Source organism: Corvus moneduloides, chromosome 2 (genome assembly GCF_009650955.1).
Source record: "Corvus moneduloides isolate bCorMon1 chromosome 2, bCorMon1.pri, whole genome shotgun sequence".
In the NCBI taxonomy this organism is placed as follows: domain Eukaryota; kingdom Metazoa; phylum Chordata; class Aves; order Passeriformes; family Corvidae; genus Corvus; species Corvus moneduloides.
In genome coordinates, this window is record NC_045477.1 from 12,134,657 (window position 1) to 12,159,608 (window position 24,952).

Below are 24,952 nucleotides of genomic sequence, written 5' to 3' on the forward strand. Positions count from 1 at the left end.
ATCAGACCGAATTAATGACCACCCTAATCAGGTTTGGACCTGCAGACCTTAGGAGACCTTATGTATGCCAAGTGTCAGGCTGGCTCATTGAAAATATTGCTATGGACATCCTTTGATCTGCATTATTGCTGACAAAATCTGTGCAGGTGTAGAAAGGTCGTGCTGCACTTCTCTGTCGATACCAGACACATCTACTACCTCAACTGAACTACTCATGGAGTGGGTACTAAGGGTAAATATTTACAAGATCAGGATGCTGGTGTCAAACTATATGGAGATATGAAGATCTACATGATATGTTGACTGTGGAGTTTTGTGGAGTTTTGGTTGTTTTTTTGGTGGGGTTTTTTTTTGCATTTTTTATTCAAAAAACTAGAATGCCAATAACATGCTGCTGAATGAATATTCCTTTTTTTTCATTACACATACACAGCACTGTTCAGTAATGATTGATACATAACCTTCTTCAGAAGGCACTATACTTAAATGAGTATTTTTTATTCAGACAGCATTATTACTAGAATAAAAGCTTTTTTTCTGGAAAAGAAATGTCAAATCTGGTCTTTAGTTGCCCAGTCAGAAGAAAGCAAGCCTGTGCAGAGTAAAAATATGAGGACAATAACATTTCCTGGTCACATTCTCAGGTTGGAAACGATTTTTCTATCTTGACCATCTGAAATACTGTAATTTTTTCAGAAGTCTCTAGCAATTAATAATGGCAAGAACATTTTGAGTCTGAATAGCATGTCTATGTGAGAGTCTGAAACCATGTACTTTCCAGCATCTGGGAGTGAAGTCTCACTGTTCATCAAGCTGCTCTGAAAAGCACAGATAGCTCTGGCAGCCAGCTGGAAACACCGATACAGAAGTGCCAAATAAGTGGCTTATTTGCTTTAATTATACTGTTCTAACCATGATGTTTCACTTCCAATCTCTGTCTTTAATACACATAAACGGATATATGTTCTTTCACAGAATCACTGCTGATCTTTCCGACATCAAATCTGCATCTCTGACCAAAACGAACAGAGATTGGTTTTGTGGTCCTCACAGCAGTAAGCAATATGTGCACATATATATATGTATAGATATATGACTTTTTGAATATATATTTCAAAGCACAATTTGATTTTGTGTTTGGTATGCACTTGTGTCTGATTTGCCATAAACTTTTTTTCAGCTGTGACGAGGGGCCTGGCAGAGCAGGGTGCTGGTGGTCCACAGCTGAGCTGCTGGTCTGTGCCCATGTGCCCGACCACCTCAGCGAGCAATCCAAGGATGATGTCCTTTGTTTTGCTGCCTGGAGGGCTTCAGCTGGAAAAAGCCCCACATCCAGCACCAGCTCTGCTTGAGGATGCTATGCTCAGCTCCCAATAGGAGCATGCTGGGAGGATGGGATCCCTTGACCCCTGGCTTCCAGGAGCATGGGTCCATTGTGGTGTGCTCTTACTTATTGTGTGTCTCATATAAGGGGCCACGCTCAGGACGTTTTTCTGTGAGCTCTAAACTCAAGCTGCCTGTAACTTCACGTAGTTCAGACATTGCAGTCCACAAAGCGAGATCTCTATGCTTTGCTCTACTGAACTTTTCCCTTGTCTGTATTGGATTGTGGATGGAAGAGGGAGGAGGGGAAGGTGATAGGGAAAAGCAAGGGTTTGATTGGCATGCAGTGATTTTGGACTAGCAGAAAGCAGGCGTCTATGCTCTCCAGCCCCCACATACTTCTCAGTCCATGAGTGTTGAGAGGGGAAAGAAACCGATATTGTTCCCTCTAAAATTAATTCCCAGTTAGCCAGTTACTCCTGGTTTTTAGCTCAGAGCACACTGTAATTGCATTTTTCATTTCAGTAATTATAGAGGATATTAAAGTGGATTGACAGTTGTAGCAATCTGGCTCTTTAGACATATCCACTTGTCCAAGATCAAACGGCTACAGCATATTTAGGGTTACAGTCTCCTTCTTTTCCTTCTTGTTCTCTACTGCAGTGCATTTTTTTTCGGCGTTACCATGACAACACTATATCTGGCTGCCAGCTCTGTCGTAAGTTATTGAACTGAGACTGGCTTTTGGTTTAGCAGATAATTAGGTTCTGTCTCACAGGTTCATTTTCCTGTGACTGGGACATGAATATGACCTACAGCTGGCCTCAATTTCAGTGTCACAGACAAAACTTTAACCCTTCCTAGTCCCGCCACTACTGTACCCGCTGCGGCAGTTGGTGACAATTCCAAACCTTTTCCTGGGGGTGCTGGACACAGCACACCCTCCTGAGTCCTCAGGGCTCGTTGCCCAGGCTGTGTTAATCCCCAGGGAGGAGGAGGACAGTCCGGCTTGCACCCCTGTGCTGGGCGGGCGGGGAAAGGGTACCGCTAGCACCAGATGAATATTGATTGTCTGGTATGGAGATTTGTCGGAAAGGTAAGTTCACTGCTTGATTAGTGACCCTTTAAATAATAGAAACGCACAGGGTGGTGACAGGCCTTCTTTGCTTGTCTCAGGAATATGAAATATTTACAAGAGGTCTGGTTTTAGCACACAGTGCCCCATCTTAGGTACCTGCAGCAAGGGAGCAAAGCTACGAGGAACTGACATATTGTTTCTGTAGATGCCTCCCTGATTTTCCTTTTCTCCTCAGGAGGAAGGGGGGTCCAACCTGGAGGCACTGGGCATCTGCCACCAAAACATATCAGGGCCCAGCACCCTGGCCCTGGGGTAGGCGCAGGCAGAGCAGCACCTCACCATATGGACCTTTGAGTGAACAAAATCAGGCTGGAGAAGGAGGAAGATCCACCATTTTCTTCAGTCCAGTTTTCAAATGTGCTTTTTCCCAAGATTTATATGCAGTGTAACATGGTCATGCAATTTTAGTGATTTCAAGCCAGGACATAAACCCCTCTTCTTTCTATGAAAAACTCACAATTAATGTTACTGATGGAAGGGATAATCAATGAAATTTCAATAACAGTTATTTACTTAATTTGTCTATGGGTTTTTCATACCTTTAAAAGAGCAAGGGAGGTTTCTCTCCCAAAGCTGGCAGATCCCAGAGGGTGTTCCAGAGAAGCACAGGACTATTGATGCAGGATTTGTGTTTCTATTTTTCAGAGGCTGCAGATTCTTGGCATCTGGCAGTGCACACCATAGTGCTGCTGGGACTCATCCCACCTGTGGTTCCTATTGGCACTATTCTTTCTGCGGAATCTCGCCATTAAAAAAAAAAGAGGCTGGCTGTAAAAATTGATGGACTTGCACCACTATCCATCACAGGGCTCTTGCATACAGCTCTGTGCATTCTATGGCAGGGTGGACACTTCTTCTCAGCTTCCCTCCCCTTTCCCCACCAAATTATTTGTGCCAAGGTCTCTTGATTAGAAGGTCAAAGTGTAGAAGGCGCATCCGTCTTGCCGCTATGGAACGTGTCCTTCTGAGCTAATCTGCCAGCCTGCGTTTGTTGATAATGTTTGAAACCTGCCTATTATACCAGACAAAGAAAATGGCATTTCATGAACCAGAGATGGTGACTTCCTACTGAGGATAATGCAGAAAGCTGCAGATTTAGCATATATGTATAACCAAAACCATCCAAAAAGGCCCTGGAGGTATTCCTTGGTTAGCGTATTTAGTGTGGATTAGACATCCTTGCAATGATAGCATAAAAGTTTTGCTGTGGAGTTAAACTCAGAGTGGGAGTGAGCTGGAGGGGAAGGTCCCCCTTGAATTACAGACGAGCGGTGTGAAACTCTGCGTGCTGGGTGGCTGATAAACTATCCGGCTGCTGGGTGTTAATAAACATTGCCCCATCTGAGACCCCACAGCTCTGGTTGATACCACATCAGCAGCATGTTACAATATAGCAGTGGTATATTGCTATTTAATAGATTTATTTCTTTATATAAAAAACTTTTATGGGGTTTTTAGGGTTATTCCCATCCCCCTACCATTTTTTTTTTTTTTTTCCAGATTTTATAATGAAAATACAGACTACATAGTTTCAGTTTTTGTTTAGAGCTGGTTTTGATGCCTGGCCCTCATAGCCTGGCATAGTCCTGTAATGTTTCATCTGTGATCAAAGTTTTAAAGCCAAATGAAACACTGTTTTCATTGGAACCACTAGAGAAATCAAGCCAATATTGCCAGTGGGATTAAGTTTTATAAAAATAGATGAGAAATCTCATTGTTTGGCCTGAAGCAACCTGACATCGTCCCAACAATATTTGCAAATGAGGGCATGTAAACCAGATCACAAGGAAAGCAGGGAGGGGCAGGGGGAAGATGATGACTAAGAGAAAATTATTTCATGATTAGCAGTTTGAGTGCTTATACTGGGAACCATTATTGTAGGTAATTAAACCCACTACCCAGCCCAGTATATACTGTTTACCACAACTGGCAGCAAATTAGTCTCTTCCCAAGGATGCAAAGCTGTCAAGTCCTTCTGAGTCCCCAAAGTCCTTCCACAGCTGATCCTCTCTAATGTGAAAGACAAACGCTTGCAGGATCTCTCCTGCTCTCAGGTGCTGAGACCAATACACTCACTTCCCTTTATTGCCAGAACAATTGCTAAAAATGGAACAGTAGAAGTTCAGGCTAGAAAGAGGAAATTACAGCATTTCTTGCATTCTAGCAATCAGTAAATGTCCTGTAAATTTATCTTGAATATAAGACTTTCTTTGCTGTTTAGAACTAAATAATGTTCTTTACTATCCTCTGACACATTATTGCCTCTGTGTTGTATGTTGGCTGCTAAACTTCATTATGTGGAATCATGTCTGAGTTATGTACCTTGAGTAAGCTGTGAGAATACCTCCTCAAGTGTGCCTTTTGATTTCTCATCACATTTGACCCTTATGAGGTACTTGAACAGGGGAGCAAAAATAAGTCCCTTAATTTAAATATTTCATTGTGGCAGCAAAGTCAAAAGTGCTTCGGATACTCTGATCAGTTCCTCAGAGCCATAACAGACTAACAGGAATAAAAAATATTCTGGTTTAAAATCTGAAATGCCTTTTCTTTTCCTCTGGCTCTTTAAATTTTTAACTTTTTTTTTTCTTTTTTTTTTTTACTGAGGTTATCAGGCAAATTAAAAAAAATTGTGTCATAAAAAATAGTATCACGGACTTAAAGAAACATAAAATGACATAAATAAGGAAGAGTATATCTTACAGTATTGTCAAATTACAACATATACCAAGAATGAGAGGAGTGTGATCTTTAAAGATGAAACTTTAGATTAATGATATAACTTTAAAAATTGGCTACAGCTCAATTCATTTCAAAAGAAAGATGTTTTTTTCCAAAACCAAAGTGTTGTTTCCATTCAATATTTGATAATTTGCCTAGTAGGACCCATGAGATGATGCCTCAGCAAGCAGAACTGTAGCTTGTTATCTGTGTAATGAAAAATGATTTTTTTTAATTTTTCATTTTTACAGGTTTTCTGAAACCTCTTTTTTATTAAAAATGGAATCGGCACAAAGAAGACACCATTTTTTTCAACTCTGAAGAATAGAAGTAATTTTTCACTGTAAAAGAAGCAAAATGGTGATAACTAACAAAACTAATAATAAAATTTGAAGTACCCATTCCTAACCCAAACAGATGTTTGACCCAGAGAGCACTGGTGTCTCTTGCCTGTACAGTGGTGCAGAACATATGTTTACTTCTTTGGCCTTCCTAAATCCTGGAAGACTGTGGCAGAGGAATCACTCAGAGGAAGGGAAAACGGGGGCTTCCCAATGCTGATGCTTGTTTTGGGTTTGGACAAACATCACCATGAAAGTCTCCTGATGTGGGTACAGTGGCTCAAACACTGAGTTCTCCCAGCTGCTGTGGCAGACCTTGGCCAGGGTGGAACTTCACCTGAGCAAGGAGGTCCTTTTCAATTTTTAAAATGTACACTTTATATTTAAAGGCATGATGGGAGAACTTACTTATTTATTAAAAAGTGAATTACAAGCTGTATGGTTGCCACCTTGATCACTCAAATCTAATCATTCTTACTAGCTCCATGGGTGTGACCTTTTCTAAAATAATTTCCATGCAATAATAGGAATAAGATACTTTAGGCAGTGCATTTCTGGGAATCACTGCACTTCTCAGGTGACTGAAGTCACTTATTCTTCATCCTCATGCTTCACAACACATCTGAGGCATGAAATTATTCCCTTCCAATGTGATGCCTTCTCCTACTCTTATTGCTTAAATGATTCTTAAGGATTAGTGTGTTAAATGCATTGTGAGAAATTCGGGGGGGGGAGGCATGGGGGGGGAAGGAGAAGATAATATTTTACATTAGAGTTATCAACCTGATCCACATTTCGGTGATTTTTATTCCAATCAGAAGAGTCTGGATCTAATACACATCCATGTTATGGGCTAACAAAAATATGGAGGACATAGTAACTTCCTTGACAGTGCGCTGTGAAAAAAACTGTCACATATAGCAGAAACTACCAGAATTTAGAAGGTTTTTTTATTTGGAAGAATAAAGAGAATTGCATTCTCTGTCCACGGATGGGTATTGCCAGCTGTCTCCTGCATGCAGGTACCATTCTTTGTTCCCAGGATTTTACGCATTCAGCTGTGATTTCTCTCTAAATCCTTTTACCATATCTTGATTGGTTTGCAGGCAGAATACAAATTCTCTTGAGACAAATGCACCATTACAATTTTAAATTGTAATCTTTTTCAGAAAATGTTGTTGGATTTTTGTCATTAACATTTGAGAACAAAAGACTGAAGTTTCAACATTTGTTGCCACCCATGAGGCTTTTACTCATATAAGGTTCTAGCTGCAATATGAGGAAACAACATTAGTTTCATGTCCTTTGCAAAACAGTGTGTAGACAATCACAGAAACTTGCCTTCTGTGCATTTATTTTACTGTGAGCAAGGACTGTAAAACACTAGCATGCATTTTAGCTAGAGGACTACAGAAGTAATATGTAGTTACTGCAGTAATCTGCAGTCAATGTTGGGGAAATGGTGTATTTACTAAGTCATTGCTTAGTAAAGTCCTTATTTACAAAGCCCTGGTGAGCACTAATCTCAAGCTGAAATTTATAAACATAGCTGCATGCTCTGATGAATCAAAATTTTAGCTGTTTCCGTTTCAGCCTCAGTGACAAACTTCATTTATTGCAAGAAAATGCTAGAGCTATTAATAAAAATAAAAGATCTGTTCGACATCCGAGGCTGCATCACCGAGCTGACTGTCCCCCAGTTTGAAATCATGTATATTTGTAATCAAATATTTATCAGTAAAACCTTGCAGCATCAAATTCAGCTAAAATGATTTTATACTCTCATACAATCCGTCATTCATATATACATAGCAAATGCCATGTGATAGATAATATACAGTATATAATGTATATAAGATATGTTTAAAATACTTTTTTTTCCAAAAATATATTATTCCTATTTATTCTCTTCTCCTTCCTGCTGTACCCACACTGAAAACACTTTCATATACCGGTAAAGTAGCAAAAAGCAGTGAGAAAACATGATTGCTTTTCTATTTCACTAAGGGCCTTTGTTAAAATTGTCTCCCCTCTTTATATGATGAAATGTGTAAATCTTTATAGCTTGTATTTTATATATCTTGTGTGTGTAGGGCATGATCACTGCTTATGGCACTTTTCCGCACAAGCGAGATGAAAATGTAATCCTCAATATCAGCAAAAACTGGTCTCTTTCTTCTCACAGGTGAGAGGCAGCATCCATGAAAGGCAGGCTAACCCCAGTTATATGTGCTGTAAGTCTCATGCATATGCCATGCCTTATGTAGAGGGTGTGACAGTGATGTCTTGCAGAAAAAAATCTTTAGTTAAAGACTGGAGAATTGTCAAAGTTCTTTCAAGCTTGTTCTGCAGGTCATTGCATTACATTCCTTTCTGGAAGCCTCACTGAGAAGTTTGTGATGGTTTGTTTGAGACAGCTACTGTGTCAGTTCTGGTCCCAGTGGGCACATACATTGCCTTTTACAAACACTGAAGGAACTGGGAAATAAAAATGTTCTCAAGAAGCAGGAAAGAGTCTAGGATAGATCCAGGAAGGACCACTGTGGTATTTGTAACATAATTTTCCCATGTTCTGATTCATTTTTTAAGTAATACATAAGTTATAGGCATATAAGGCAGCCTATCAGTGAATAGCAGACTCACTGGATTTCAAGCAAATTTTACTGTTGTGTCTTTCAGAAATTTTAATTCTTTTTAACCCTCTGGTTTTGAAAAGTAATTCATCCTGCTTATGGTTCAGATGTGCTCAGCCTGAATACTGGAAATAGTAGTAAAAAACTTCATAAGCTCTCTTGTCCCACTCTACTGACCTTAACAGTTTAGCCAACTCGGAAAGGACTTTCATCTTCTAGGTCCAAGCTGAGTGGCAATTCTAAACACTATGAATCCAAATCCTTTGCCTCTCGCTGCTCTGAATGACCGTAGTATTTAACATGCTGTGGGTTGCAGTGTTATGAAATGAAAGCAATCCCATATGACTCAGTGGTTTGATTCTGTGCACACCTGGGAGAGGTTTGGGAGAGATACACATGTGTTTTACATCTGTTGGTTTCTGTAATTTTGATGCAGTGGTCTTTGACTTGTTCTTTGCCCATTCATATTGTACCTATTTAAACTCCAGATGTGAACAAGAAAAATTAATTTCTTCCTATCCCATCTTTTAATACTGTCAGATGAATATGAATCTCAGCTCCCTGGAATATATTACACAGAGTTTTCATTTTGTTTAGTGATTATTAATACTTCTATAGCTGTGAACCTAGGCATATTTCTTTTTTAGGCTTCACACAGCATATTACATCTCATGGGATGTGAATTTTCTGCATGTCATTTTATAATCAATAGCAGTTGTTATTTACATTTTCTTTCTGACCATTTTTGTATATTATGCTTATTATTCCTAGCTAGAAAGTGCCAGCATAATTTTATTTTCAACAACTGACATTTTGATAGGAAAAAAGTACTTAGTTAAGTATTTTTAAATTATTCTTCGTTTGTTTTCCTTTTCTTTGTAATACCAGATATCACCTTTGATTAATAACAATCATATATAGGCTTTGTTCCTCTTATCTGGATGTCAGCAGTAATTGGAACCCATATCCATATCCTACCTTGCAATCATGCTGCAAAAGGCCAATAAATTCCCGCTGAGTGTGTTACTTGTTAAATTTAGTGCATTACATTCAGGGTAATGAATAAAAGCACTGGGCCGTTACTGTCTGGTTGGCAGAGGAGGAGTAAGAACAGCCAGACTCCCCTGAGGCCCCGAGCAGGCTTAAAACTGTGACAGGCAGAATCAAGGGACTCCCTAAGCATCACAGTTCAGTTTGTCTCCCTTAATTTCCTCTTCTACCAAGATTTTTAGGGGAAATGGAGGTGAGATAATCTTGCACCGAAGTACAAAATGCACTTTGCTGGTATACCAGGACTCCCTCGTGCAGATTCTCTTCTATGCAAGTAATGCATCTGCATTAAATATTCAGCTGATGATAGGTTTGACTTTGCTTTAAGAGATGCATGTATCATAAATATATATGTATATAAATATTCTTTTATAGACAGATAGATAAATCAAATATACACATAAAAGTAGGATTCTAACCAATCTGTGTAAACCCTCTGTTGGACTGCTGACTGATAAAAATAAACTCTCAGACTTTTGGATGTCTGAGCACTGCTTTGGCTGACACAGGAGCAGCTGTGTGTGTCTAACTGCAGGAAGAAACAATATGTACTTCAGTTCTGAACCTGGGCCTGGGAAGTTCATGAATTTCAGTTCCTCCTGGTTGGCAGGCAAATTTACCGTGTTAAAATGATGAGACTCTGATAAATAATGTTATGGAAGAACTGAAGTAACAAGACAGAATCTCAGTGAAAGGATACACAAATCTATTTTGAGGAGGCTGGGAAGGAGTTTCGCACTTTGTCTGCAACGTCCTTTTTGGTTTTTCAGTGCCTTTGAGTGAACTCCTTGTCTTGAAAGTGTGACTCGGGCTCCTCTGGTGCCTCTGCAGACTCCAAAGTTAGGAGTGTGGAGATTCGTATGCCCACACATGGCTCTGCAGGAGAAAAGTGGCATGTCCAGCTACAGCTGGAAAGACGCCCTGGAGCCTTTCCCTCTCATTCTCGTGCCAGTTCCCTATTCCTTTGGGAGACCATGAAAGGGAGACTAGGATGATCACACTCAGACCCAGTTTTTTCTGCAGCTATGAAACGATGAATTTTGTCAAGATTTGGATGTTTACAGTAGTTGCACTCCTTTCAGGGGCAGCTGTCATGGCCAAAAATCTCCTGAACTGGAAATACTGGTACTATGTCAATGTGCATCATGTAGATCCCAACCATATGTTATATTTTCAAGTGAATCCAAATCCACCAAACAGAACAAAGTTACAGAGGAGATCTGATCTCTGCTGGAGTCAGCGGCAAAGGTTTTACTTCAGGATATTATCAGTTTGGAGCTGCTTTATCGAGTCCATCTGAAGTAGTACTTTTTTTTCTGCATTTTGTCACTCCAGCAAATTCTTCCTCTTATCCTTCAAGAGCAGATTTTCAAAATTACTGAGGAAGCATAGGTTCTTTGGGGTAAACCCACCATAGGATTCAGGATAGCCAGCTCTTCTTCTAACTGTCCCTGGTGGGGACAGTATTTTTTTTTTTTCCTTTTTGTGGTTTTGGTATTAGTGTAGTTTGATATTGGCTGAAATAATTTGCTTGATGGTGAGAAAAACATCTTGCAAGAAGAAGACTGGAAGGAAGAGAATAAACCATACAGCCTCCATATCTGCATATAAGATGTGCTAGGGTGTTCCTTTCTTTTAGGGCTTTGAAGAGTCTAGATTTAAAGTAAGATTACTTTGTTGTATAAAATTACAGATATGGGATATCTGTACTCTGGGATTGGACTGTATATTCAATTCCAGAAGTAACTGTGTCTGGCAGTTCCAAACTAAGGAAAGCCTCTGTCACCAGAGGGAAAAATAAGATCCTTGCAGTACAAGGTACTGCATCAACTGCATCAAATAACTGCTCCAAGTAGTTAGAGTTTAACATAAACCTTTCCCAACATGAAAAGTAGTATTGTGTTTTAGAAAAGGGTGATCTTTTGATATGGGTGATCTCGTACAAAATGAAATATTTGGTGTTGCCCTGTTTTAAAGAAGAACATGGCTTATGCCGCTGCTAGGAAAAGCTCTTTCTTGAAATTGCCCTGTTCATTATCTTAACCTTATGCTATATCATGGTTCTGTCTGGCAACTGTATTAAAACTTAAAATGATAAATCAACATTTCTAAAGCACAAACACACATGCCTATGGACCATATCCATAGAGAGAGGTTTTAAGATCACTTCATGGGGAAGACAGTTCTGGCTTCTGATGGGGTCTTGTGGGAAGCCTCCTAAGTAGTTTACATTTCATTAGAGAATGCAAACAGGTCCTTGATTCTCTCATTGTTGAACTGGAAAATTCTGCAGATGAGCCCAGATCCTCCAAAGAAATCCTTCTGAATCATCACTAAAGGGAGGCTGGGAATATTTGCTACATTCTGAAAAGCTCCACATGTCTGAGAGCTCCAGTCCCCGATCGCAGGTCAGGCAGTGGTTTTGCTGTGTGCCAACCACTGACATTTGTTGTTGATGGATTTTTATTTCATCTTCTCATGTTCAGCATTCCTTTCAGCTGGAACATTTAGTTTAAGGCTATCTGGGTGCCATGGATAGAATCATCTTTAATCTTCTTACCATCAGAAATTGTGCAGGAGCAGATCCAGGTGCAACGGCTGTTGACTGGCTAGACTTTTTTATATCATCCCATTAATTTTTGCAGATGGTTTGTGGGTTTTGTTTTTCTTTTAATATGTACTAGTTTGGGCTCTTCTCATCTCTACCTTTTTAGTCCCATTGCTCTGGGGGCAAAATAAACTATGCCAACGATGTTGAAAGTAACAGCTCTATGAAAACTTTGATTGTTTTAAAGGTCCGTTGTCTGACATGAAGACTTCATGTTTTTCAAGTATTTTCTTACTTTCTGTACAATGTGTGCCACTTACGTCATATAAGTAGAGCCAAACCAATATATCTGGACAAGTAATCAACCACAGTACTGTATTTGTGTCGTTTCCAAAAAAACTAGTCTATTGCCTCTACTGCCAAGATCTGGCAGGTAGCTTTGAGGAGATTAATGGCCCTGGTGATTGTTACTATTTGTGCCTTTTTTCCCCTTCCTACACTTAAATTATTACATTCCAAATGCTTATTTACTGGATAACATGAATGTGCTGTAAAAAAACCCCAAACAGTCTAGTATACGGCATGTTGTGATCTGATCTTGTATTTGTTTATAAATTTATGTTCTTCAAGGTACTGGACTAACACTGCCCTCTGAAGTGCTCGAGGGATCAAAATCAGTGGTCCTTTCAGAAGCAGTCTATCAGTCATGTAAAGGTTATTCCAGTCCTGCTGGTATGGAAATGGATTTGCTGGACATTGACTCACTCACCACTGACAAAGGTGGAGTTGAAGTTACTGGCAAATCTCATGTGTTAGATTTTCATGTCTAACTTGCTTTGATCAACCAACATTGCTGCCAGGATGAGGTCAGATTGCACTTATCATCATCTTTGCTTCTTAGTTTGGCGGTTGGTTCCCCTTTCTATTTTCAAAAGGCTGGAGTGTTTTCTCTTCTGAAAACTTTTGTGTGATAAGTTCATCATGTGGGGAAAGAATTAAATAAAATCATATTATTTGGATCATAGTTGAAAAAAATATCCAGTGAACTGTGTCCTGTTTTTTGTCAAAAGCTACCATGAACAAATATGAACTGAACAAGTAAAGAAGTCTGTGCAAGTACTTGGAGTTTCTTTTCTATTTCAGCATACTTTTTTGCATGGCTTTTTGATGTGGTGGAAAAAGACTTTGGTCTTCTGGAAATCTTTGTGAAGCATATTTCCTAGCCCACATGAAGATGTGTCTGTGGCTACTGGCTGAATAATTTAAAGAACAGCATACCAAAACAGGTGGAGATATACACTCTGTGTTGTTAGTAGTTTATTTTATAATGACTGCTTTTTTCTGGGTGCTTTTCTTTTTCTACAAGCTTTCATTATTCAAATAACTCGTATCATTAAAGGACAGCCTTCAGAACTTCACTTAATAGTTCCCAAAGCATGGTACCTTACCAAGGAATCTTCTTCAAGCAGTTCTCTTAAAATTCATGCAAAGTGAAAAATATCGGGGTTTTTGTTTTTTTTTATTGCTATTATTTCTGAATCTGGCCATATTCTCACTTTTCTTACTATTTACTCTATAATAGGGTCTTGAGTAGGCCCTAATGGCTCTAACCAGCCCTGCTTGGGGCCCTCACCCACGTTCCCAACTGTGGACCTACCAGCTCTATATGAACTCATGCTCCTACTATGGGGGACTTTTGCAGTCTGGAAAGCTTAATTTTGGTGCTGAGCTTTGGCCCATCAAATGGAAGTTAAGGGAAGCATTATCTTCCTTAGAGAATGGTGGGTAAAACTGCATGTTGGAGTTCTTCATGAAGAGGAACCTGCCAACAGCCTGTTCAGAGGCCCTGTCTGAAGAGCCCTTTTACCTCTAAAAGATCCTCTGCAGAAAGTAGTTGTTTTCACTGTAGGTGCTTTAGTTAAGATCTGTAGAAGTGCCATGTGTTCTGTTGCATGGTATGAAGTCTTTGAGCCTTCTATTGGGGGAAAAAGCAGAAGGAAAATATTTTCCTATTTTATTTAGATTTTTTTCCTTATTCTTCCTTTAAGTGAAAATTCAGGAGAGCATAGGAAACTGATAGTGGCACAGCCTGTTTTAAATAGCTTGCTTCTCTGTTCAAGATTTATTTTTTCCATTAAATAAAGACTTCGAAGTATCTTAGAAAACTAATAATAAAATAATAATGAACTTTGTTTATGGGACTATCTGATGGAAGTACAACAGAAGGAATCAAAAAGGGAACAAATGAAGAGAGACATCTTAATAACTGGGTGAACTGCTTTTATCTTGGGATAAGTTGAATCCTCTCTTTATAAGTTTAGATAAACCCTGGTGTTGTTATGGGCTTTTTGGCCCTTACTAAGAAGTCTGAGTTTTGCAGATGAAAATAATATAGGAAAGGGTTAGGAAATGTCTCTCAATAACAGACCTTCTGGTGGTCATAGTCTGTGATGTCAGATGACACAGAAAGTTTCCTCCTAAAGAAGTAGTAATTGGAAGAACCAAAGAATCCTGCATGAGTACACAGGGGAAGAAAAATGGCACATGAGAGTCTTGTGAAAACTTGTACTTGGAAGAGCACTGAAATATACCTCTGCACATTAATTCAGTCTATAGATGTAGAGGCTGAGCTGGACAGTTCTGATACAGATTTTGCTGGACTGGAAAACTTGAGGTGCTAAATGATTTCTGGCCTAGCTGAGAAAGCACAAATATGGTCATTGGTTACCTGTAAAATTATTATCTAATGATTCCTCTTCAAGCTTGTAAGGAAGAGCAAGAATACCACACAGTAAGAGATTGTTGTTTTTTATGCCTACCCCAAAAGGAAGCAGGATGCTTTAGCAAGACAAGGAAAAGAACTGAATCATCTTTTCTGAAAAAAATATAAGTATAGAATAATAAAAAAGAATGACTATGGAAATACTTTGTGTGACAGAGTCCTGTTAAAAGATGTATTAATCTAAGCTCAGGTCTCATACTAGGCTTACTTTCAAAAACTATGCCAGTCCAAAAGGAGGAGCGTGACAGAGACTCTTCATTTCCCTTGGGTGTGTGAGGCATCCTCCCTCTGTGTAGTTGAGTGGTATTTTAATTAATTGTTAGGTTTGGTCAGAAATGTCCCTGACACAATGCTACAAGCAAATGGACATCAGTACAAGCCTAGCTGGAATGTGTGCTTACAGCTTATTTATATTATCAATCACTGCAATGATGGTTTGTGTATATATAAAGGAAACTATCCCTCAAAGATAATTGGATAAAGTGAGTTTGGAGGATGAGAACAAAGTTAACTTGGGGAGAAAAAGAACAATATAGATACTAAGTTTTGATTTGTGATTCCAAAGGTTTGTTTATAATAGGAAATACCATGATAGAGTTGGCTCGACCTGGGACAGATTTTTGGCTTCTTTTTTTTTTTATACTTTTGGCTGTAGAGCTTGCTCAAAGAAAGAAACAGTACTGAACTGAAAAACAGTCTTGGAACAGTAAGCTTAGAGTTTTTGCAAGAGATCTACAAACTTTCTTCACAACAGATGAGGAGCTGAGTTGTTTGATTACTTGGTTGTTAGTGTGATTGATTTACATTTGCTTCTTAAGCTATGATTGGCCTTGTTATGGAAATCCTTGAGTGAGGCTACCTACCAACTTGAAATGTGGAGATTATGCCTTCAGAATTATCAAACACTTATATCAAAAACACCTGGCAGAAATAATCTGCCAAAAATGATTTTATTATCCTGACACTTTAAGTTATCACAGAATTGTTTCGTTTGGAACAGTTCTTTAAAGTCATCGAGTCCAACCATTAACCCAGCACTGCCAAGCCCACCACTAAACCATGTCCCCAAGTGCTACATCTACGCGGCTTTTAAATCCCTGCAGGCATGGTGACTCCACTTCCCTGGGCAGCCTGTTCCAAAGCTTGACAACCATTGCCACTAAGAATTTCTTTCAATTTCTACATCTCTCCTGGTGCAAACTGAGGCTGTTTTATTATCCTATCGATTACTACCTAGGAAAAGAAACTGACCCCCACCTGGCTACAACCTCCTTTCAGGCAATTGTCCAGAGTGATATAAAGTTCCCCCAAGCCTCCTTTTCTCCAGGCTAAACACTCCCAGCTCCTCAGCTGCTCCTCATCAGACTTGTGCTCCAGACCCTTCCCCAGCTCTGTTGCCCTCCTCTGGACTCACTCCAGCACCTCAATGTCCTCCTTTTAGGGAGAGGCCCAAAACTAAACACAGAATTTGAGGTACACCAACTTCTGTGCCAAGTACAGGGAAACAATCACAAAATGTGCTCAGCTGCAGATCTGTATGCATCAAATGGAAAGTTCAAATGTCTTCCAATATTTTTTCGTGATGAAAATATCTAAATCTATGGGTGAGGGTACTTGTGAAACCTGGATGACATCTCAGACTTGTGTAGTAGTGGCTGTTCACTGCCAAAACCATCAGTGTGGCATTGCAAATGTAACTGAAAGCTTTGCTCCGATGTGGCATGGAGGAGGGGATGGATCTTGCTCCCAGGGTTATGCTGAAATCTAGACACAAATGTCTTCTGTGCAATTTTTGTAGATACAGATAGAGCTATGTGATCATGCAGTGAAAGTTTACTCCCATTTTCCAGATCCTGGGGAGAATTAAAGCACAGCTAAAACCATACAGAATGTGTGGCTCAAGTCCTTGTTGAGGTATGTGGTCTCATTTGGGAAAGTATCCCGGTCACGAGAATATTCCGAAGCTGTGCTGCCTACTGCCAGTGTTTCCTTCCCCATTAGAAGTGGTGGACAATCATGAAGACTATCCATATAGACATAAAAGATTCTTCTTCAAGTAACATTTGTGACTTGATGAAAGTCAGGAAGGGCATGTTAAAACTCTTAGAATCCACACTGAAGTGAGAAACAACATTTCAGCTGGGATCTATTCAGCTGGCAATGAATTTATAAGGTAGTTTGGCTGATATAGTCCAGACTATACAATAGAATTGTGAGAAATATAAAGAGAATGGTCCTGAAACAAAAGTTTACTGTCAATATATTGCATTGTCAGCAAAAGCAGAGTTGCAAGACAAAACTTGAGACAATTTGATTTAAATAAGAAATGTAGAAGGGTGTAACTAACGATCACAGTGTTGTATTTTCAAAATTGGTGGATGAGTTGATGAAAACAGTTTATCATGAACATGTGGGTGTGGTGAGTAGAAGGGAGAGCAAAAGTGAGCATGTTTTAAAGAAGATGTAATCAGGTTGATATTGAAGGGGAGTAACGGAGAGTTTAAGAAAATAAAAGAAGAGGAAAGAATAAAAGAACAAAACATTAGGAATGGACTTCCATTTGCTGACTATCACAGCAAAGCTAAAAGCAGATCTGAAATGTGTAACCCCAGTATACGCCAATAAAGGGAATTAAGAAAGAAAAAGTAAATGCTAAGTCTCTGATGAGGATACAATTCTAGTTTTTTGCATTTGCACATGGAAACCACCTTTCCTGTACAGAGCTGCTTCCCATCCCACAGTTAGCACTCCAGAATTGTAAATGCCTTCCACAGGCCATATGCAAGCGGGAGACACTCCTTTTGAAGTACTTCAGAAATGCAAGCATATGGAAATGTGTGTGAGGACCACTTCCATTGCTGGTTTGAACTTGGCGACACTCTAGCAAATGGGATTTACAAATGTTACCACATAATTTTATAGCTTCGACAAGTTCTTTGGAGGAATACCACCCCCCAGCATGTGTTGGGTACCTTTAAAGTTCACTAGGGAAAACCCCCACATCAGATTTCAAGCTTTACTTTCCTGTTTCAGCAACTACTTCAAATTTTCAAGGAATATGACAGAACGTGGTAGGACAAAATGTTCAACGATATTTAAGTCAGGGGCATGATACAGGTGTAAACAAAATTTAATCAAATATTTCAAGTAAGTTAAATTGAAAGAAAGGTCTAGTCAAGGCCAGACTGGTCTTACAAAGATCTTAAAAAGGCTCCCCAGTAACCATTCTCTTGTTTCTTCTCTTTTTCTCTTTTTTTTTTTTTTTTGCACATTCTTTCACAAGGAGTCGTAAAATATATATAACTGACTTAGTATTATAGATACTAATATTTATTTATTTAATCTTGTGATTTCTTGAGAAAAGTTTAATTGTTGGGGCTTAAATTGCTTGACCTGTTCTGCTCTCTTCCATAGAATCTCTATAGCTGCTTGCATTGATAGCTGGTTTTTGAGATGACAGCTTACCTTGTGTCATCAAGGTCTAGACAAGAGTGGTACTTAAGTTTATGGGAAAAAAATAATCTTACAAAAAAGTGGCACTGAACTCCATAAATCCTCATTTCTTATTAATGTTTGTGGAGTGAGTATGGTACAGCAAAATTTGACAAGATTTTTTTTTTCCAACCAATAATGCACTTCTTATGTGCTTATTTCTTCTGAGGAGTTAAAGGTTGCATGAGACAGCTGGTGAAATGAAAGAGGAGTTAAAAGCATATGTTACATCTTCATTTACTTTTAAGAGCAGAACAATGAACTCTGAAACTTCTTAGGTTTTTTCATACATATTACCTTTATTACCCTGGATGCTACCTGTTTGTGGTTTTTTAACCTCACCATTTTCTAAATTTCACTTTCCTCTGCTCAGGGACAGTGGTTCATAAATAACCCCTTAGCACTCTATAGAAATTTTTTTGTCTTTCATGCTGTTAAAGCACATTTTAAAAAGGATGGTGAGCATCATTATGTCCATCATATAGGCAGAAAATCTGTAGCAGGAAAAGGTTAAATTACTTGCCAGAAGGCACACAGAAAAGCAGAAGTAGCAGACAACCACCCACAAGTCCAAGGATAATTCTGTTGCTTAGTACTATAGTTCTGGAAGGTAGAAGTACTACACAGCCTCCTCTGCAAGATGTCTTTTCACAACATGGCTAAGTTTGGCTCTCACTGCTCTTTCCTGCTTAGCTGATACTGTTTCAGCTTTTACAGCCATATGTGGTAAGAGCTAACCTTAACATCTATAGAAATTGGTACTTAAAGGACTTTGTACTGATGTTATTAATAGAAGAAGAATTTGGAAGATCCCACTGTTGAGTGTCATCTTTGCTAGAAAAAGTTTCTTCCTGAACTTAACTACCATGGAAGTGAATAAAAAGACTGGAAAAACCCCCTATTTTACCTCACACTTAACGATTTAAATGAATTTTTGCAGGCAGCTAGAAGACAGCAGCAAAACAAAACAGTAAACAGAGTTTTTCATTCTAAAGAAATTTAACGAATATCTGTAACAGAGTAACAGCAGATGTTACATATTGACTTTCAAGAAGGTTTTAGTAGCATTTTTTGTGCTACTAAACTGTAGCACATAACAAATTAAAGAAGAGGGACCTACATGAAAAAATTAAAAGGCAAAGAAACTACTTGGGAAGCCACAGTTCATAACACTATCAAGATGGAAAGATCTTTCAAAGTTTCTGCAGTTGCCTGTTCAGCTCCAGGTAGGAAGGGATTGCCAGAGTGGTGAAAGACAGTTTTGGAGCTTAAAATTATTTCAAAGACGGGAGAAATTTTCTTGGAGCTTAGTGGGGATAGGATGAATGTCAGTAGGGACAACTGCAGAATGCAAAGTTTAGGTAGGAATAATCTACCATACTAAGGCAGGTGGAGAACAGCCAGGAAAATTGTTTATGGAAAGGGACCTGCAAATTGTTGAGACTAAAACCAGAAGTAAAGATAATTATACTGCTGAAAACCAGGAAAATATATACCAGGGTGTACCAACAGGTTTGGTTTATAAGATATACTCATCTTACAGAACAGGAAGAAGCACAACTGAATCATTGTGCTCAGTCTCGGCCACTGCTCTTCCAGATTCATTGAAGAGAATCTGGAGTGAAGTAAGGAAATTGGGAAGTCCATATAATTTCATTTGCAGGGTAAAATTATATATTTTAAATATGAGAAGTCTGATGAGAAACATGACATTAATCTTTAAGAATGCACAGAAGAAAGGAATGATCTGTTCCCTATCTTCATGACAAATATGCCAAGAAGGAAGTAATGGACTTCATTTTCAGTAAGAAACCTAAAATTAGATAATCTTTTTATCAGGAAGGAAAGTAAAACACTGCAGCAGCAAGTTTAAGGATGCTCCATTGCTGAATATGTCTTGGGAAATGTTAGACAAGTGCTGTGACCCTTTCTGAAGCTGAGGGGGGCCTGGGTAAATCCTAGGATTCTGCTCTGTCCCTAGCCAGTGGTTTTGGCATGAGACATTCCAAACAAAAGCCTTAAGGCCCAAATAGTGCAATCCGCAACAGAGCATAAGATCTGGAGTTTCAAGATTTCTATCATCTCATTAAAGTACAAAATATTTACAACTGTCACAAACTTAACAAAAAGCATAAACCTTCCAGCTGCTTTTATTAGTACTTCTGCAGGCATCATGAAACAGCATTGCAGAGGCATGACCAGCAAATTTCATCCTGAGGATGGAAATCTGTGGTAACACGGGGTAAAAATCATGGGAGTATCATCTGAGGCATGCTTAGGTCTTACCTGTGCAAATAACATAAGCGGGTGAACAGGTTCTTTCTGCGCCTGTTTATGGTTAGCTTTGCTACAGTGTTTATTTTGTACACCTTTAGCTTAGTTAAAATTTAGCAAATGTATGTTAGAATCAAGAGCAGGTAAATTAAAGCATTTCTGGTGGAAAGCCTACTGAAGCAAGTATACATTTCCTATTCTCTCTGTGTTGCCGTTTGTATGTATGGGTACACACTGAAGCAGGTACGTGGGCAGCTTTCAGAAATTTCTGAGCTGGATTTGGTATGCTGGGTTATTCCCTGCTTTCATGGGTCTTCAGTGTAATCAGGCTGATTTATGTCAGCTGAAAATCTGATGCTTTATTTTTAGCATTTAAACACAGAAAGAATTCATGTTCTTGGTTTAATCCACAGGAACACTGGGATTTAGTGAAAAGCTTGTGTAGAGATGACAGGACTACTGGCTACATAAGCAGTGGAAGGTGAGGGGGAGGAACGTGCAAAGAATGATTTTGAGAAGTAGATTAACTTTGGACTTTTAACATGCATTTATTATTGAACAAATAAACGAGGAAATTCTGTTCAAAAGGGAAGATTTTTTTTCATTTTCACAAATAATCAGTCTGTTTCTGTAAAATTAATAGGGTGCTGTCAGGACTTTTTTGCATGGTTTGTTAGTATGCTTTCATTTCTTCAGTGAGATAGGGGAATTATCTAAGGGAGGATGGAAAGGAAGCTGGTTCTGAGTAAAGTTTCTCAAATGAGCTTAGTGAGCTAAACTTCATTGCCAAAATACAATTTATAGTACATACACCTGACAGAATATTGTTTGCTCCATACTTCTGTTTCAAAGTGTAATAAATTAGACAGCATGGAGCTAATAATGAACAAAATTGGCCTATTCTACATTTTGGCATCCCTATGCTCTTCCTTCACTCTGGTTTATGTCCCCACTAGGACAGCTAGAGTCTTTTTTATTACTTAGCTATCTTCTTGCTGTTTGAGTTCAGCCAGGACCAGTCTAGTTTCAGTTAGGCTTGTATGCAAGGACAGTAAAATCAAATTGCTGGAAGCCTTGAATGTCCTTAGGCTAGCCTATTTCCAGTGAGATAGGAGCTCAGGAACCTCTTACAGCAGAAACATTTGTTACATGACCGTGGGCAGGTGACTATATGTGTTTGTGGCCTCCCCACTGGCCATTGCACTCAGATTGACCACTGGCTTCAGAAGAACAGCAAGAATCTGAGAATTCAGCTAGCAAGGATTGTCAAGAAGCAGCCCTCTCCTGTATATTTACAGAGAACCCATTTCAGGAAAACAGCATGGTTTGTGTTAGTTTCCAGCAGTAAGAACAGCTTCCCTCGAGGGGTATTTGGTCCTGTGACACCAATCCTGGACTACGGTGCATGCAAAGGCAGGAAGTTGGCTGCAGATGGCCTGGGTTATCTCTCAGAGCAGGAGAAGCAATTCTTGCAACAAAAGCCCAAGCTGAGGCAATAGGAGTCTGAGAGGGCTGAAAAGAAACAGGTTTCTAAAAGCCCTTTTTTGGTTCTACAAATATCATAGCATGTTATGAAGTGCATTTCAGAGTACCAGCAAGGCAACATGCAAGGTATTCCCTGGAGCACTTACTCACATGTAGATTAGATCATTACAGCTGTACAAAGGCATTTCAGTTCTTGCCCTTAAACAAAACCTAGTATTGCTCTTAGGCAATGAACTCTAAGGAAGAAAAAAAATATTTTGTGGGATAATTCCATGAAAATACATATCAGTATGAAGACATTGTCAGCAATCATTTCAAAACTCCATTTATTTCACAGTGAACTTTGTGCATGACTTCAGGGGGTATGAAATGGAAAGATAGGGAAAGCAATTTACTAAATCCAAACTGTGCCAAGCATAGAGGCCTTGTCACCCATCCCTCAGTGGGGAGCTTTGCCCTTCCACTAACACCAAATGTCACTGTCCTGGTGAATGACATATTATATACAGTGCTGAGCTCACTTTAGTCTGCCTAAAGAAACTTTCTCTGCTCCCTGTTCCCATTTCTTCTGCTAGAAGAGACACTTGCACCAGTGCCAAGTGGCCTGGTAATCGGTCCTGCTTCTCCCACAGCCCAAAGTGAACACACCCCATTACTTGTAAGAGTAATTTGCTGTTTTCTCAGACCTGCAAGGTGCCTATAGACAGTCAGGGTCAGTGGATCCTCAGGAATGCTGGAATGAGACAGCACAGGTTGGGATCCATCTCATCTAGTTTAGTTTAGATCATAGTATTTTCATAGCAGGATTTCTGTGCAGTGGTTGCTAAACCTGTATTTAACTCATACTTCATTTTCCTCCTTTTTCAGTAAAAAAAGCTTTTAAAAAGGAGTAATAAGAAAATTTTCATACTCAAATAAAAGACAACTTTCCCTAGCATTCTGGGGATAAAAAGCCTTGAAATATTCATGTTGTGTTGCGTCGACTGCCCATGAAATATGCATGAAAACTATACAAGTACTGGAAAAATAATGTACCACTGGAAATTGAATCTTTATTTTAAAAGACAAGTCTTTATCTAGCAAGAAAAGCTAGAAAGAATATAGTAAGAGCTGGACATGTCCCTTGTAAGTGTCATCTTGGAGAAGGCTGACTGCTGGCTCTGCAAGGCTGACTGAACCTGTGCCTTCCAGCCACCAGAGAGCTGCTGTCTCATGCTTACACAGGTGTTATGTAACACCTAACGTGCTCTGAAAATACCAGGTGGAGACACTGTTTAGCAGGCACTAACCAACTTGTGAAAGAGGACCAGCTTCACTTCCTTCAGCCAAATGTAATTGCTCTGATGGTGGTTAAACCATTTTGTTGAATATCCAGTTGTCCAATAAAAGTCATTATCAGTCAGGATAGCATCTGGCAGGTGACTTCCCCCAGAATAATGAGTATAGTATCCATGCCTTTGCCATGCTCTCAAAACAAACCTCATAGAAAAAAAATTACCCTGCACATTTAGGACAGGTTCCTCCCAGAGCCGCAGGAACAGCAGCAGATTAAGAGCACAAGGGATCCCTTGCTCATTGGAAATCATGTAGCTGCTTTTACCCCAAAATTCCAACCTAGCTATTAGTCATTAGCCTACAAATATGATGGGGGCAGATCCATTGATAAGAGAGACGTGTTTTCATTAAGAAAGTCTTATCAGCCAGATGATAAAACCTGCCAGCCTGTAGGACACTATTGGGGTGTCTGCACGAAAGTGGCTCCCAAATTGCACTGAGGCAACAAATGGTGTCTATGATCATATTCTTTGTATTGTTGTCCTCTGTCCTTTGAGCTCACACATTTTCTAATATACTGGTTGATCTGGAAAGGCCTACATTGACAGGGCATCTTCAAAACCCTTTTGTTTCATTAAGAAAGCCCAAATTTTCTCACCTGTGTACTACCATCGACAATAGTGATGATCTCATTACAGATGTCCCAAGCTGACATGTCCTGATCTTTCCTCACTTCTACTACTCTGGCTGATAGATGAGTCTCTGTGTTTTGTTAAATGTTGCCAAGCAGAGCAGCTTAGCTGACCATCTGCATCTGGCCCTGAATTTTGGGCAGTGGCTTGGGGAGATATTATCCCAAGGAACTTCCTTCCAGCTATGTTTGTGCCTTGTCCCCTTGTTGTGGCTGCAGATGGGCCAATCTCTGCTCTGTAACCAGGCTCTAGCTTGGCTTTGGCAGGCTGGCATTCTGCAGCTGCCCTGGGCCCTGGCAAAGCCCCAAATATACCTCCAGATGCCCTTTTTCTGGTAACCACAAAAGCTGCACCAGTTCCACTTGGGTGGCTGGTCTGGGTGGGGGTACTGCCAGAATGGGAGGAGGAGATGGATTATTGCATGGCAGGAGAGGGATCAGGGGACTGGTAAATGTGCTTTGTTTGTTTGTTGCTGTGGTTTGAGGTGGACAGCAGGTGAAATTCTGCAATGCTGATGGGCTGGTAGGGGGGAAAGGAACGTGGAGTATGGTCATGTAATGCCTAATGTCAAGAAAATCCCCCCAACTCTGAAAGCAGTTATTTGCACTGTAGATGTGAGCCAGCTGGCTGCGTGGCCATGGCTGCAGTGTAACATTAAATATGCAGCAGCTACTGAACTGCAGCTCGCTGGGAATGATACACCTCCCCATTATCCCTTCTTGTGTCGACAAGCCCAGAAAGAGGAAAAAAAACCAAAAAAGAAAGATAAAAAAAGCTGAGCTGAGTGTTCAGTCTACTTAAATGCTTTCAAAAGAGTGCATGCCAGTCTGTTTTGGGCTTCAAAAATTTTCAATTTAAAGGTTAGATTTTTTTTCCCTCTTACATTTCAATAAAGAAAAATTATATTAGGGTGATTCACATGCAGACAATTACAGGCTCTCTTCTAGATGTCTTGAGATGCATACATACATACCACAGAATACAAAAGTTTACCATGTTTAGGCATAAGTTACAGTCCTTTGTACATAATAAAAGTATTTTCCTTATGATAAAGAAAATTGAGTACTGAATATGCCTCTCATTCTACTTAATTGCTTTCTTTGCAGACCAAGACATCACTTAGATTAAGAAAATTATGTACAAAAATTTATCTTACAATCTGTTTGTGGGAAAAATAATTTTAAAAAAGATTTTATGG

The 24,952-nt window shown here is 39.4% G+C and overlaps 1 long non-coding RNA gene across 1 annotated transcript; it reads left to right on the forward strand.

The window, feature by feature from the left end:
- The first annotated feature begins 1,632 nt into the window (after positions 1-1,632).
- On the forward strand, positions 1,633-5,960 carry LOC116438416. The gene is made up of 2 exons (XR_004237728.1): positions 1,633-2,419; positions 5,434-5,960. It is a non-coding gene; the product is annotated as an uncharacterized LOC116438416 (long non-coding RNA).
- The last annotated feature ends 18,992 nt before the right edge of the window (positions 5,961-24,952 follow it).